The 14,468-nt window shown below is 40.5% G+C and overlaps 1 long non-coding RNA gene across 1 annotated transcript in view; it reads right to left on the reverse strand.

Annotated features, from left to right (window-relative positions):
- Positions 1–12,862, reverse strand: part of LOC133247833 (uncharacterized) — a 59,492-nt gene extending 46,630 nt beyond the window's left edge. The window contains exon 1 of the long non-coding RNA XR_009736517.1: positions 12,779–12,862. This is a non-coding gene — a long non-coding RNA (uncharacterized LOC133247833). The remainder of the gene's footprint in view (positions 1–12,778) is intronic.
- Between the last annotated feature and the right edge of the window lie 1,606 nt (positions 12,863–14,468).

Below are 14,468 nucleotides of genomic sequence, written 5' to 3' on the forward strand. Positions count from 1 at the left end.
CATCAATTCTTCTGCACTCAGCTTTCTTTATAGTCCAACTCTCAGATCCATACATGACCACTGGAAAAACCATAGCCTTGATGAGAAAGACCTTTGTTGACAAAGTAATGTCTCTGCTGTTTAATATGCTGTCTAGGTTGGTCATAACTTTGCTTCCAAGGAGTAAGCGTCTTTTAATTTCATGGCTGCAATCACCATCTGCAGTGATTTTGGAGCCCCCCAAAATAAAGTCAGCTATTGTTTCCACTGTTTCCCCATCTATTTACCATGAAGTGATAGGACCAGATGTCATGATCTTAGTTTTCTGAATGTTGACCTTGGTATAGGGCTCAACATTCCCCCCTCTTTTTATTTATGGGCCAAATCTTTGGCTCCTTAACAACCTGCTCATAACTAACTGTCTACCTATCCTTGTCTTGGGGCATGTGGACCAAGTCACTGGGGAAAGGGGCGATGACTGCTCTGGCTTCTTCAAGCTGGGCAGGGGCGTCATGTCCATTCTCCGGGTCCCAATGTCTGCTCTCTGTATGAGTGCATTTACAGAAGGAGTTGAGAGTCCATGGAATGATATGGCAGCTTGTTCCAGCATTGTCTAGGTTTTGGCTGGGGGATATTCTTGTCATACTATCTAAGTGATACATTTATATTAATATTTTTCACCACCTTCCATGTACATTTTTAATTGCTACAATGGCTTGGTTTTTCATTACACAGCTGCCACAGTAAAATGTAATGTCTTGATTTCTCTTCATTCTGTAGTCTCAATCTTGTTGTTTAGTTGGAAGTCATGTTAGACTCTTTTGCAACCCCCTGGACTGTACCCTGCCAGGATCCTCTGTCCATGGGGTTTCCCAGGCAAGAATACTGAAGTGGGTTGCCATTTCCTTCTCCAGGGGATCTTCTTGACTCAGGACTGACCCCATGTTCTGCACTGGCAGGCAGATTCCTTACCTCTGAGCCACCAGGAAAGCCCCACCCTCAAGCTATGAACTTTAAATTTCACAACCATGTCTGTGCTCTTACCACTGTACATCTAATGTCTAGAATTCTGATTTATTTAAAAACAATTATTGCAATCTTATAATGAAAGCTATGGAGACCAAGTGTGTGTGTTAACTCAGAAATCTGACATTTCTTTTTAAAGAATCAAGTTTGTATCTCGTGCTTCTCATATTTTTTGGTCTGACAGATATGAACATTCCTTCATTCACCATGCATCCTGGGAGGCACTAGGCAACTTCTCTTTCAGAAAAGCCTCATCCAATTCAAATCTGCAGGGCCCCTCATTAAAGTTCTTGCAGCTATGGGATTTGTTTCAGAACCTCTTACAAACGCCGCTTTGGCTTCTAAAAAAGGTCAACATTGTGTCTGCTAAAGGTCAAGGTAAAGGCCAACCTAGCAAACCCTGCGAGAATACTGACAATCCAATTTCTCTTAGCTTTGTGCAAAATTTTCCCAGAGCCTTCCTCTTCTATTCTCTAAGGTTATAAAGGGTAAACTCCAAATTTGTTTTATTTTTATACCTCCCAGTATTTCTTTTACTCTTAAAGACTTAGAAGATCCTGTCTTTAAATATGATGTTTAAAGCCTTGACCAGCATCTGTTTTTCCTTGAGCTTTACTCCTATGTGGATCTCCATATTGTTTCCTCACCATGACTGAGCTGAGGTTGCCACTCAGGTCAGAATATTGATCTTGAATGATTTCCATTCATCCTGGCCTTTCCTGTGGAATCCTAGACACTGTTGGGATCTGCTTTTTTTCAACTTAGTTTATTGAGTACCTGCCAGGATTTCCAATGTCTGACCCTTTTGCTTGCATTTTACCGCCTGCCTTTGTGATTTGGTCTTGACTCAGATAGCCATACAGATACAACTTCCACTTTTCTGATTGGCTCTCTGTGCCAGTGCAACAACATTCATTTAAACTTTGCATGAACTTCCAAACGATGGGTTCAAATTAAATCTTGGAGCCTATTATACTGAGTGAAGTAAGTCAGAAAGAGAAACACAAATACTGTATATTAACACATATATATATGGAATTCAGAAAGATGGTAATGATGATCCTATATGCAAGGCAGCAAAAGAGACACAGATGTAAAGAACAGACTTTTGGACTCTGTGGGAGAAGGAGAGCGTGGGATGATTTGAGAGACTAGCACTGAAACATGTATATTACTATATATAAAACAGATGACCAGTGCAAGTTTGATGCATGAAGCAGGGCCCTCAAAGCCAGTGTTCTGGGACAACCCAGAGGGATAGGATGGGGAGGAAAGGGGGAGGGGAGTTCAGGATGGGAGAACACATGTGCACCCATGACTGATACATGTTGATGTATGGCAAAAACCAGCACAGTATTGTAAAGTAGTTATCCTCCAATCAAAATAAATCAATTTTTTAAAAAAAGAAGTCCAACCTTGTAATAGGGATGAGCGTATCTGACCCCATATTGGATCTGTTTCTTTTACTTTAACCTGTGTATTCTATTGGGCTTCTCAGGTGGTGCTAGTGGTAAAGAACCTGCCTGGCAATGCAGGAAATGTAAGAGATGCAGGTTCAATCCCCGGGTCAAAAAGATCCCCTAGAGAAGGGCATGGCAACCCACTGAAGTATTCTTGCCTAGAGAATCCCATGGACAGAGGAGTCTGGTGGGCTACAGTCCATAGCGTCACACAGAGTCAGATACGACTGAATAGACTTAGCACACACGCACAAGTTAAGGATGTTGCCTATAATCTGAAATATATAGGACAGTCCATTCTCAAGGTTCTGACCTTCAAGGGTATACCACTTTTCCATTCATAAAGCGATTAAAAGTTGCAGAGAACATAGAATAACATTTGTCTTGTTGAGGTCCATAGCAATATCCAGCCTATGTGGATGGCTATAAGAACAAAGGATTTGGCTTGCAGCAACCAATCCTAGCCCCTCCTCTTGAAGTATAAAAGAAGCCTGAATTCGAACCTGGGTGAGAAGGTATTTTGGGACACTAGTCCCCTATCTTCTCAGTCTGCCGACTTTTCTAATAAAGTTGCTATTCGTTGCCCCAGCAACTGGTCTCTGGATTGGCCTGTTGTGTGGTGAACAGTATGAACTTTGACTCACTCAGCTGGAAAAATAGACATGTGCAGAGCTGCTTTGGTCTTTGGTGGTGGTGGGAGAAGGAGACTGAGGTCTGGAGCCTTCTCAGCCTCGTCATTTCCCGAGCAAACACAGAATCCAAGGGCTCCTCTGAGCAGCTGGACTCAAGCCACACTTGTTTGTCTTACCCCCACCCCCACCTCCGTTTCACTTCCTGGCCACATTCATGAGCCTTGGTTCTGTCTTTCATGCTCCCCTCTCCTTTCTTAACAACCATCATTTCTTAAGCTTTCACATTAACTGCTTTCTTATCCTTCATGATTCCTTGAGGGTCTTTGCGAATCAGGGCTGATTTGGTTAATTTTTTAAAAAATCTATTTACATTTAGGAATTGCAAGGAAGCCAGAAAAGAAGTGTTGGATTTTTTAAAAATACACATATGGGCTTCTTTTTATTTATTAACAGCTTTTATACATTTTCAATATTATTCCTTAAAGCAGCTGTTTCTTTGGGTTCTCTTTCACACCTGCCTGTCACTTGAAACTTCCATTTGTTAATTTATGAATCCGAACTGGAAGTGATAAAAGCAAAGCACAAGGTAATTTTACTAATTTAAAGTTTTACTTATATGTCTGAGAGTCATTTAGAAGCTCTGTGTAAAGCCAGCTAGGATCACAGAAAGACCACTGGCTTACTCTCCATCCCTTCAATACTATTTCTGAGGTGTTAGTACTACTACAGCATTTGCCAAACTTGTATTAGTTATGTTTGTGTATTCTTCCTCCACTAGATTGTAAAACTCTGAAGGGAACATTCTTCTCTTATCCATTATTGTACTTGGTATGATGCAAATAAATAATAGATGCTTCAGTGGGAAAAAAGTGAAGATGATAAAGAATCTGCCTGCACTGTAGGAGGCCTGGGAATGGCTACCCACTCTCGTATTCTTGCCTGGAGAATTTCACGGACAAGAGGAGACTGGCAGGCTATAGTCCGTGGGGTCACAAAGAGTCGGACATGATGGAGCGACTAACACTTTCACTTTCATGATGCGAATGAATAATAGATGCTTCAGTGGGAAAGACATCATCTCTTTGTATTTCCAAAAGGTATTAAGAAGCCTATTAAAAATGTTAATTATCTTGATGTTGGAGAAAATCTAATAAACTGTCTTAAAAAGGGAAAAAAATAATAGGGATAATGTTCCTTTTCCTAGATGGAAAATAATATAGTGTTCACCATTGGTCTCAAAGAAGGCACATTTTCAGATAAGTGGTTATTCAGGTTAGTGAGATGGCAAAACAACAGAGCTGCCACAATACTGATAGCACTTTAATGTGGAAAATACAAGATAGAAAAATATCCAAATCAAATACACACAAGGGATCACCATACACAGTCATCCCTTGACAGTCCCAGGAAACTTGTTCTAAGAGCCCCTGCAGATACCAAAATATACAGATGCCCAAGTCCCATGTATAAAATGGCATAGTCCAGCAGCCCTCTGTATACCCAATTTTGCATCTGCAAATTCAACCAACCAGGGATGGAAATTTCCATCTGCAGTTGGTTGAATCTGCAGACATAAAACCCAGAAATAGAAAAGGCTGACTGTTTATGGAAAAAAAAAAAAAAAACCACCCTCTATAAATGGACCCACAAAATTCAAACACCATGTTGTTCAAGAGCTAATTGTAGTTAGAAGCCATTATCTCCATGTTCAGTTTTGACAAAAAGGATCCAAGAATGAATTTGGCCTCATTGCTAAGCATAAGCAGCAACACAGCACAGTGGAGAGGACAGCCATTCTGACAGGTGCTAAGCACCTGCAGACCCTTGTTTCCATACATTCAATCTGAGTTGCCTCACCTGGGGTGGATCACTAAGGGCCTGGGGTGGGGGACCTCTGACACAGCAGTTAGTTGGCCAATATTATTAGGTTGGTGTTATTTGAGTTTCTGGGCAAGGCTCTAAATAAATTTAGCTTATCCATTTATTCATTCCACAAGCATTTATTGAGACATTGAGGAATATCCAGATGAATAAATGACAGTCCTTGTCCTCAGCTGGTCACAAGTTATAGTACAATAATAAAATATGGTAAGGGCATAGTTCAGTGTGTTGCCGAGAAGTCATGTGTAGACAAGAATACTCTGGTACTCATGTCTGGCACTCTATGGTTGGCTATTATTCCTTGCCTTCCAACGTGGGAATAAGCCTTTGCAATATACATGTTAGTTGAGATTCTGGAGAAATGTCCTCCAAAGAAATGCCCAATTGCCCTAATGATTCTAAAGTAAAATCCATGTCAGCAAATGAAACCATATGTGGTCTTACTCTTAACTATAAGCTGTTAGAATAATTAAACAAGGCGACTATTTGCTTATGTAAGCCATACGGCATCAGTCACCAGAATCTAAGCCTGTAAATGCTTTAAGGTTATGAAATGAACACAGTAAGGACAACCAATCACAAACAGCAAACTAGGCTTCAATCAAATAATTTCCTTTCTTTGCTTCCACATTTCTCTATATAAGTCTTTCCCTGGTTGCTGGGGGTACATTTCTAACCACTTTCCATTCGGCACTGCTTTGAATGTACTTTTGCTCAAATGAACTCTTAAAAATTTTAATATGACTCAGTTTAATCCTTTAACAAAGCAAATAGCAACGAATCTCCAAATATTTGGGAAAGCCATCAAAAACAAAAGAACACAAAGCAGAGAGAAAAAAAATAAATCCAGAGGAAATAGAGAGGATGAAAACAAGCAAAACCCACCAAGTGGAGCTGGTATCTTCCAAGAGGTAACAGAGGATATTGTATTCATAAAACAAGAAATGCCAAGAACAAGGAACAAATAGAGAATAAAAAGAACTTTTGGAAATTAAAAATAGGAGAGCCAAAATAAATTCAATTGAAGGACAGGGAGATGAAACCTCACAGAAAGGAGATTAAAAAAAGAGAGATTCAAAGATAAAAAACAAGAAAGATTAGAGAGTGGTTAATCTACTCAGAAGGCACAATTTCCAACTTAGGAGTTCCAGAGAGATAGAACAGTGAGTAGAAAATTATCTAAATATAGTGGGAAATTTTCCAGAAGTAAAGGAGAGAGACTGCTTACCACAATGAACAAAACAATATCCAAGAGGCATATCATTATAAAATTTCATAATACCAGGCACAAAGACTTCTGGTTAAAAGGTAACAAACGCAAGTAGAAAAATAAAGGCATTATCATATAGTGGGGACAATAAGAAATATAATAGGCTATCTCCTGGTGGAAGATGGCATATTGAGCAATTGAGTTTACCCCCTTTATCATTTCAATGAGTTTCTGGGAACAAGAAGTCATCCAGGGTGGTAGTGAAGATGAAAAAAGAGTCAGATTTGAGAAATATTTTGAAGATAGAGCTGGTAGGATTTGCTGATGGTTTGGCTATTAGTTGTGAGAGAAAAAGAGAAGTCAAGGATAATTCCAACTCTCTGGTCTCAGAAACTGAAAGGATAGAGTAGTCTTTTATTGAGATGGGGAAAACTGTGGGAGGAGGAGCATGTTGGGGGCTTAGTTTTAGACAAATTAAACCTGTGATATATTTATTAGTGAGCTATTGCAGCATAACAAATTACCTGACAACATAGTGGCCGAGAAACAAACATGTACTATCTCACAGATAACAATTTAGAAGTTAGATGGATTAGCTGGGTGCCTCTGGCTCAAGATGTCTCAAGAGGTTGCACTCAAGCTCAGTTGAGAGTCCGGGGCCCTGCTTCCCAGCTCACTCATATAATATGTTGTGGGTCCTGCTCTCTGACCACATAGGCCTCGCTACAGGGCTGCATTATGATATGGCAGTTGGCTTTCCCTAGGGTGAATGACCCAAGGGAGAGCTAGAAAGACTGAGTGTCCAAGCTGGAAACCACAGTCTTCTATTTACATAATCTTAGACTTAGACATCCTAGCATGTCTGCCAGGTCAGACGACCATTATATCTACTACTGCAGGCAATAATCCCTTAGAAGAAATGGAGTAGCCCTCATAGTCAACAAGAGTTGGAAATGCAGTACTTGGGTGCAATCTCAAATGCAACAAATGATCTCAGTTTGTTTCCAAGGCAAACCATTCAACATCACAGAAATCCAAGTCTACGCCTCAACCACCAATGCCAAAGAAGCTGAAGTTAACTGGTTCTATGAAGAGCTACAAGACCTTCTAGAACTAACAGCAAAAAAAGATGTCCTTTTTATTATAGGGGACTGGAATGCAAAAGTAGGAAATAAAGAGATACCTAGAGTAACAGGCCAGTTTGGCCTTGATGTACAAACTGAAGCAGGGCAAAGGCTAAGAGTTTTGCCAAGAGAATGCACTGGTCATAGCAAACACCCTCTTCCAACAACACAAGAGACGACTCTACACGTGAACATCACCAGATGGTCAAACCGAAATCAGATGGATTATATTCTTTGCAGCTGAAGATGGAGAAGCTCTATACAGTCAGCAAAAACAAGATCTGGAGCTGTCTGTGGCTCAGATCATGAACCCCTTATTGCAAAATTCAGGCTTAAATTGAAGAAAGTAGGAAAACCACTAGACTACTCAGGTATAACCTAAATCAAATCCCTTACGATTATACAGTGGAAGTAACAAATAGATTCCAGGGATTAGATCTGATAGAGTGCCCAAAGAACTATGGACGGAGGTTAGTAACCTTGTACAGATGGCAGTGACCAAAATCATCCTCAAGAAAAAGAAATGCAAGAAGGCACATTGGTTGTCTGAGTAGGCCTTACATATAGCTTAGAAAAGAAGATAAATGAATGGTAAAGGAGAAAAGGAAGGATATACCCATCTGAATTTCCAGACAATAGCAAGGAGAGATAAGAAAACCTTCTAGAGTGAACAAAGCAAAGAAATAGAGGAAAACAATAGAATGGGAAAGATTAGAGATTTCTTCAAGAAAATTAGAGATACCAAGGAAATATTTCATGCAAAGATGGGCACAATATAGGACAAAAACAGCAAGAACCTAACAGAAACAGAAGAGGTTAAGAAGAATATACAGAAAACTATGCAAGAAACGTCCTAATGACCCAGATAACCACGATGTGTGGTCACTCACCCAGAGTCAGACATCCTGGAGTGTGAAGTCAAGCAGGCCTTAGGAAGCATTACTACGAACAAAGCTAGTGGAGGTGATGGGATTCCAGCTGAAGTATTTCAAATCCTAAAAGATGATGTTGTTAAAGTGCTGTACTCAATATGCCAGCAGATCTGAAAAACTCAGCAGTGCCCACAGGACTGGAAAGGGTCAGTTTTCATTCCAGTCCCCAAAAAAGGCAATGCCAAAGAATCAAACTACTCTACAATTGCACTCATTTCACATAGACTGCAAGGAGATCAAACCAGTCAATCTTAAAGGAAGTCAACCCTGAATACTCATTGGAAGGACTGATGCTAAAGCTGAAGCTCCAATATTTTGGTCACCTGATTCGAAGAACTGGCTCACTGGAAAAGACCCTGATGCTGGGAAAGATTGAAGGCAGAAGAGAAGGGGACGACAGAGTATGAGATGGTTGGATGGCATCACCGACTTAATGCACATGAATTTGAGCAAGCTCCAGGAGATGGTGAAGGACAGGGAAGCCTTGCATGCTGCCATCCACGGGGTCACAAAGAGTTTGACACAACTGAGTGACTAACAACAGAACATGCAAGCAAAAGTAATGCTCAAAAACCTTCAAGATAGGCTTCAACAATACATGATCTGAGAAATTCTAGATGTACAAGCTGGATTTAGAAAAGACAGAGGAACCAGAGATCAAATTGCCAAAAATCCACTGGATCTTAGAAAAAGCAAGGAAATTCCAGAAAAAGATCTACTTCTGCTTCATTGACAACACAAAGGCTTTTGACTATGTGGATCACAACACACTGGAAAATTCTTAAAAAGATGGGAATATCAGACCACCTTACCTGTCTAAGAAACCTGTTTGTAGGACAGGACTATTGACAGTTAGACCTGCACATGGAACAAGGGACTGCTTCCAAATTGGGGAAGTACATCAAGGCTGTATATTACCACTCTGCTTATTTAACTTACAAGCAGAGTATGTCATGTGAAATGCCAGACCTGATGAAGCACAAGCTGGAATCAAGATTGCTGGGAGAAATATCAACAACCTCAGATATGCAGATGACACCATCTTAATGGCAGAAAGCCAAGAGGAACTAAAGAGCCTCTTGAAGGTGAAAAAGGAGAGTGAAAAAGCTGGTTTAAAACTCAACATTCAAAAAACGAAGATCATGGCATCCAGACCCATCACTTCATGACAAACAGATGGCAAAAAAAGTGGAAACGGTGACAGATTTTATTTTCTTGGGCTCCAAAATCATTGTGGACAGTGATACTGGTCAGGAAATTAGAAGATGATTGCTTCTTGGAAGAAAAGCTATGACAAACCTAGACAGCTATTAAAAAAAGAGACATCACTCTACTGATGAAGGTCTGTATAGTCAAAGCTATGATTTTCCCAGTAGTCATGTATGCATGTGAGAGTTGGACCATAAAGCAGGCTGAGTGGTGAAGAATTGATGTTTTTTAACTGTGGTGCTGGAGAAGACCCTTGAGAGTCACTTGGACTGCAAGGAGACCAAACATGTCAATCCTAAAGGAAATCAACCCTGAATATTCAGTGGGAGGACTGATGCTGAAGCTCCAATACTTTGGCCACCTGATGCAAAGAGCTGACTCATTGGAAAAGACCCTGATGCTGACAAAGATTGAGAGCAGGAGGAAAAGAGGGTGACACGATGAGATGGTTGGATGGTATCACTGACCAAATGGACACGAGTTTGAGCAAGTTCGGGGAGATGGTGAAGGACAGAGTTGCAAAGAGTCAGACATGACTGAGTGAACAACAAGAACATGTTTGCCATATTCTATTCATTAGAAGTGAGGCAATATGCTCATCCTGTCCACACTCAAAGGGAGGATTATATCAAGGCATGAATACCAGGAAGTGGGGCTCACTGAATGTCCATGTGGCAAGGTAGTGTGTGCAGTTTGAAAAAATCTGGAATTTGGGGGATAAATTCAGCTAGAGAGTCATCATCAGGAAAGCATGGTATTTGGTATTTGGCATCTTAGACAATCTTGAAAGAATAGGAGGAATCAACCTGGAGTCTCCAGGAACATCTTCCAAACCATATTACAAAACTAGTCTGGTGGAGGGTGAGCTGTGGCCCCTGCTGCTACAGATCTCAGAGAAATTTTGCCTTTGCCTCCCCTCAGTGCAAAATAGATGTCATGTGACCTAGCAATTCCCTCATACAACCAACTTTAGAATCAAAGTTCTCTTAGAAACATTTTGGCTGACAGAACCAAAGTCTAGTTACTGGGAGTTACAAATTTGATTTTTTTTTTCTTTTTTTTTTTAATTAATTTTTTTTAATTTTTAAATTTTTTATTTATTTCTCATGTGTTCCCCATCCTGAACCCTCCTCCCTCCTCCCTCCCCATACCATCCCTCTGGGTCGTCCCAGTGCACCAGCCCCAAGATCCAGCATCGTGCATTGAACCTGGACTGGCATCTCGTTTCATACATGACATCTATTGTGGGTAGAAGAAACTAGTATCATAGAGAAGTATTAAAATATAGAGTATTCAAAAGATGTGAGGCCTCTATAAAGGACCATTGTCATCACATTCTGAAGGACCCAAGATAATTTAGCAGAAACTGGAGATCATAAATCTAACTAAAGCCACAAAGAGATGTGGATAGGTATTAATTATGTCCATTAAAAACTCCAAAAGGAACAAAGAACAAGAAATTGTTTGTGATCAAGATATGGGTGCAGAAATTTTAAATGTAATATTTAAATTAGGTGGAAGAAACAGAAGAGATCTTCCAGCATATAGAAAGAAATGGAAAATCTGAAGAAAGAAGATAAGAAACACACAATCTCAATCCAACACAGCCTACATTTAACTAAGATGCTCTAGAAAGAAGAGAGAAAATGGAAGCCATGAAAGTATTTTTTAGATTTCCAGAGTTTAAGGAAGATACTTGAAAGGGTTTTCTAAGTACCAAGTTTATTGAGTGCAAAAGAACCTACAGAGCTTTAGTATCACGAAATTTCAAAATACCCAGGATAAATATAAAGATAACGATAAAATTGATTCCAAAAAAAGAGCCAACACTTTTATAGGGCTATCTGTGTGTGAGTAGCTGTTTTAACTTGATATATATTAGGTAATTCAATGCTCAAAATAGACCTATGAGTTAGCTGCCGCTGCTACTACCACTACTGTTATTATTATTACCATTTTTTACATGAAAACTCGGAAGAATTTACCCATGGATATAAAACCAGCTGCTAGCAAACTAGGATTCAAAGTGTAACTGAGTAGAACCCTACAGGGTCTTCCCAGGACAGATGCCCACCCCACCCCTATGTTCTCTGCCTAATTCTTATCAGTAGAAAAACTTTATCTAAAAAATAAATTTAGTCAGAGCAGTGAGAAAATGCTGCAAGAAAAACAGTCAAGCAAGACAAAACAATAATTGTTTGGCCATTAAACAAAGTCAAGGACTTTAGTTCCTCCTCAAGGGCTATAGATAATACTTTGAGCCATATCTTTGAGCTGTTTGGCAGATGCTGGAACTGCCACCAGGTGGAAGAAATTAACCATATGCTGCCCACAGCACGTAGACCCCAGATCACGTGGAACCAGAAGGACTAGCCGACCAGAGATCTGTGGCTCAGATAATATTCCAACCATAAGTGAGATACGACCACTATTTGGAATTATGTGACTGAGACAATCATCTCTGAAAATAGTCTACCCCCTCCCCAGGATGTAGCCTTTTCTTCTTTTCCCCAAAATCTCCAAACAAAACCTGAGGAGTTGGTTCTTTGAAACCTTGGATTCATGGAAATTTCTCCCCAGAATCACCAACATCTTTAATAAACCTATTTTTCCTTTTACTCAACACTTGACTCTTAGTATTGGCTACTGAGCAACAAACAAACCTCAATTTGGTAACAAAACCCAGCAGTTTGGGGACTTCCCTGTTTGTCTGGTGGTTGGGAGTCTGCCTGCCAATTCATGGGGCACAGGTTCAGTGTCTGGTCCAGGAAGATCCTACCTGCCGAGGAGCAACTAAGCCAGCACACTGCAACTGCTGAGCCCACACCCTCTAGAGCCCACGAACCATAACCAGAGCCACAATGCGAGAGCCACATAATGCAATGAATAACCTGCATGCCGCAACTAAGACCCGGCAGAGCCAAACAAACAAAAACAAAAAAACTAAACACATCCCAGCAGTTTGGCTTAGTACTCTTAACCACCACTTTTCAGTGACACTAAATTCTAGAAGGCAGGTGAGAAATACCTTCAAAGTGGTTCTGAATGAAAGTGATGTTGATTGTAAAATTAACCAAGCCATTAATCAGATTACAGGCGTATAATACATATTCACATATGCAAAAATTCAGCTATCCCAAAACCCATTTTCAGACATGCAAAAACTCAGATAAGCAAAAATTTATTTTTAGATATGCAAACACCTATGATTTCTGGGAAAGGAACTTGAAGCTCTACTTTGGCAAAAGGAAAAATAAATCAAAGAAAGACAGTGACGTGACCTATAAGAACAATGAAACTCAAGAGTGTAACAAAAAGTACTCACAGGATAAGGTCTACGCACATGGCCTAGAAAAAGCCAGTGCATATTCCTGGCTTCAAAATGTATCAAACAGCTGGAAGATATTAGTGATTGGGGGTGGGTGGGAAATTATCTTATCAACAAGAACAAATTTTAAAACACCAGGGGGTACAAAACAGTACAAAAGTATTTGTTCCAAAAGCAAAGCAAACTCTGCACAGCAGGACTGAAACAGTTTGATGGAGTTTAGAGGAAGAGAGATGCATTTGACTTTGACTCTTGGAATATCCCCACTGATATGCAATTACATTTTCTATCTTGCATGGCCGGTCAACCTACCCCACTTCTTTATCAAACAATATTTTAACATAACTTTTAAAACTGTTTTCCATTTAGATAAACAAAGTAACCAAACAGCTAACTGGACTTGGAAAGAAAAGAGAGGAGTAGAGGAATATGTAGGCATGTATATTCCTTTATCTTACACAATAGTAAGTAAAAGCACGATATCTAAAGAGTATGAGCCAAGAAACAAGTCTAAGCATGTTACTTAAAATTATAAAAGTAACCAAAGAAAGAACCAGTCATTAAAAAATACAACCAACAAAAATCAGGAGGAGGGTGTCAGAAAAGAAGATGGTACCAGTGAATTAAGTTTCACATTTTTCACCTTGGAAATTCATAGACATTGCTTAAAACCAAGAAATCACGAAGCAGAAGTATAACCATACATTTTCGCATCGGAGGTAGCCATGATAAGACTTTGAAATAAAAAAAAAAAAGACTTTGAAATAGTCAATGGGGCTTACCTGTGAGCAGTAGGGCTGGGCATGGGCAGGAAGATTTTATCTTCATATTACTGCAATTTCAATTTCCACATGCATCTTGAAAGAAATTTCCAAAGGGTGATAACTCCCCACTCAAAAAAACTGGGGAAATGGAGAACTGCTGGCCCACAGCATTCACAAGTACTGGCCATCCCACAGATGAGAAACTCAGTTCCAGGTGGCAGATTTTTCGGTTTGAGGCCAATTCATATTTTTCCTCTTGGAACAAGGCAGATATAATGTCTGTGTCTTGGCCAGTGCGCGGACTTGGGCCTGGAGACGGGGTGCAGCTAGCATCCGATGCTATGTCTGAACAGACTCTGACTAACACAGCAGGAGGCAAGCAGGGCTGACCCCTCACTGAATGCATCTGGGGAGTAAAGGCGTAACTGCCGCTGCTGCGTGGGTCACGCACAGCGCAGGCCCTGGAAGGGCGCCCTGCTCTGGACTTCCACGGTTCTGCAGCTTTGGGACCCCTGGGAGATTTGACAGGCAACACCGGGTTCTGAGAGTGGGCACTCCCTCCCCAGGTGGTATCTTGAGCTTTTAGCGTGAGCTAGGAGATACTGGGCTGAAGAACCGGAGAGAATTATTGTTGGCATGAACCGAGAGAAGACCCTCCCTGTCCAGGAGCACCTAGAAATCACTGGGTGAGACACAGAGAGGGAGCTGGGGGTTCTGTGATGTACAGAGTGCTAAGGAGACGTTTGAGTAAGTGCCACAAGCAGATTGTAACCTTGAGACCTTACCTGTACTCAGACTGGTGAGGTCGGGGGAAACTTTAATTATGTTTACCCAGCTTTCAAATTAGCATTACCATCATCCTCCTATTTGGTTGAAACGCAGTATAACAGCAAGTGTGCTTTATCTTGGGCTTCCCAGGTGGT

This window comes from Bos javanicus, chromosome 5, assembly GCF_032452875.1.
Source record: "Bos javanicus breed banteng chromosome 5, ARS-OSU_banteng_1.0, whole genome shotgun sequence".
In the NCBI taxonomy this organism is placed as follows: Eukaryota; Metazoa; Chordata; class Mammalia; order Artiodactyla; family Bovidae; genus Bos; species Bos javanicus.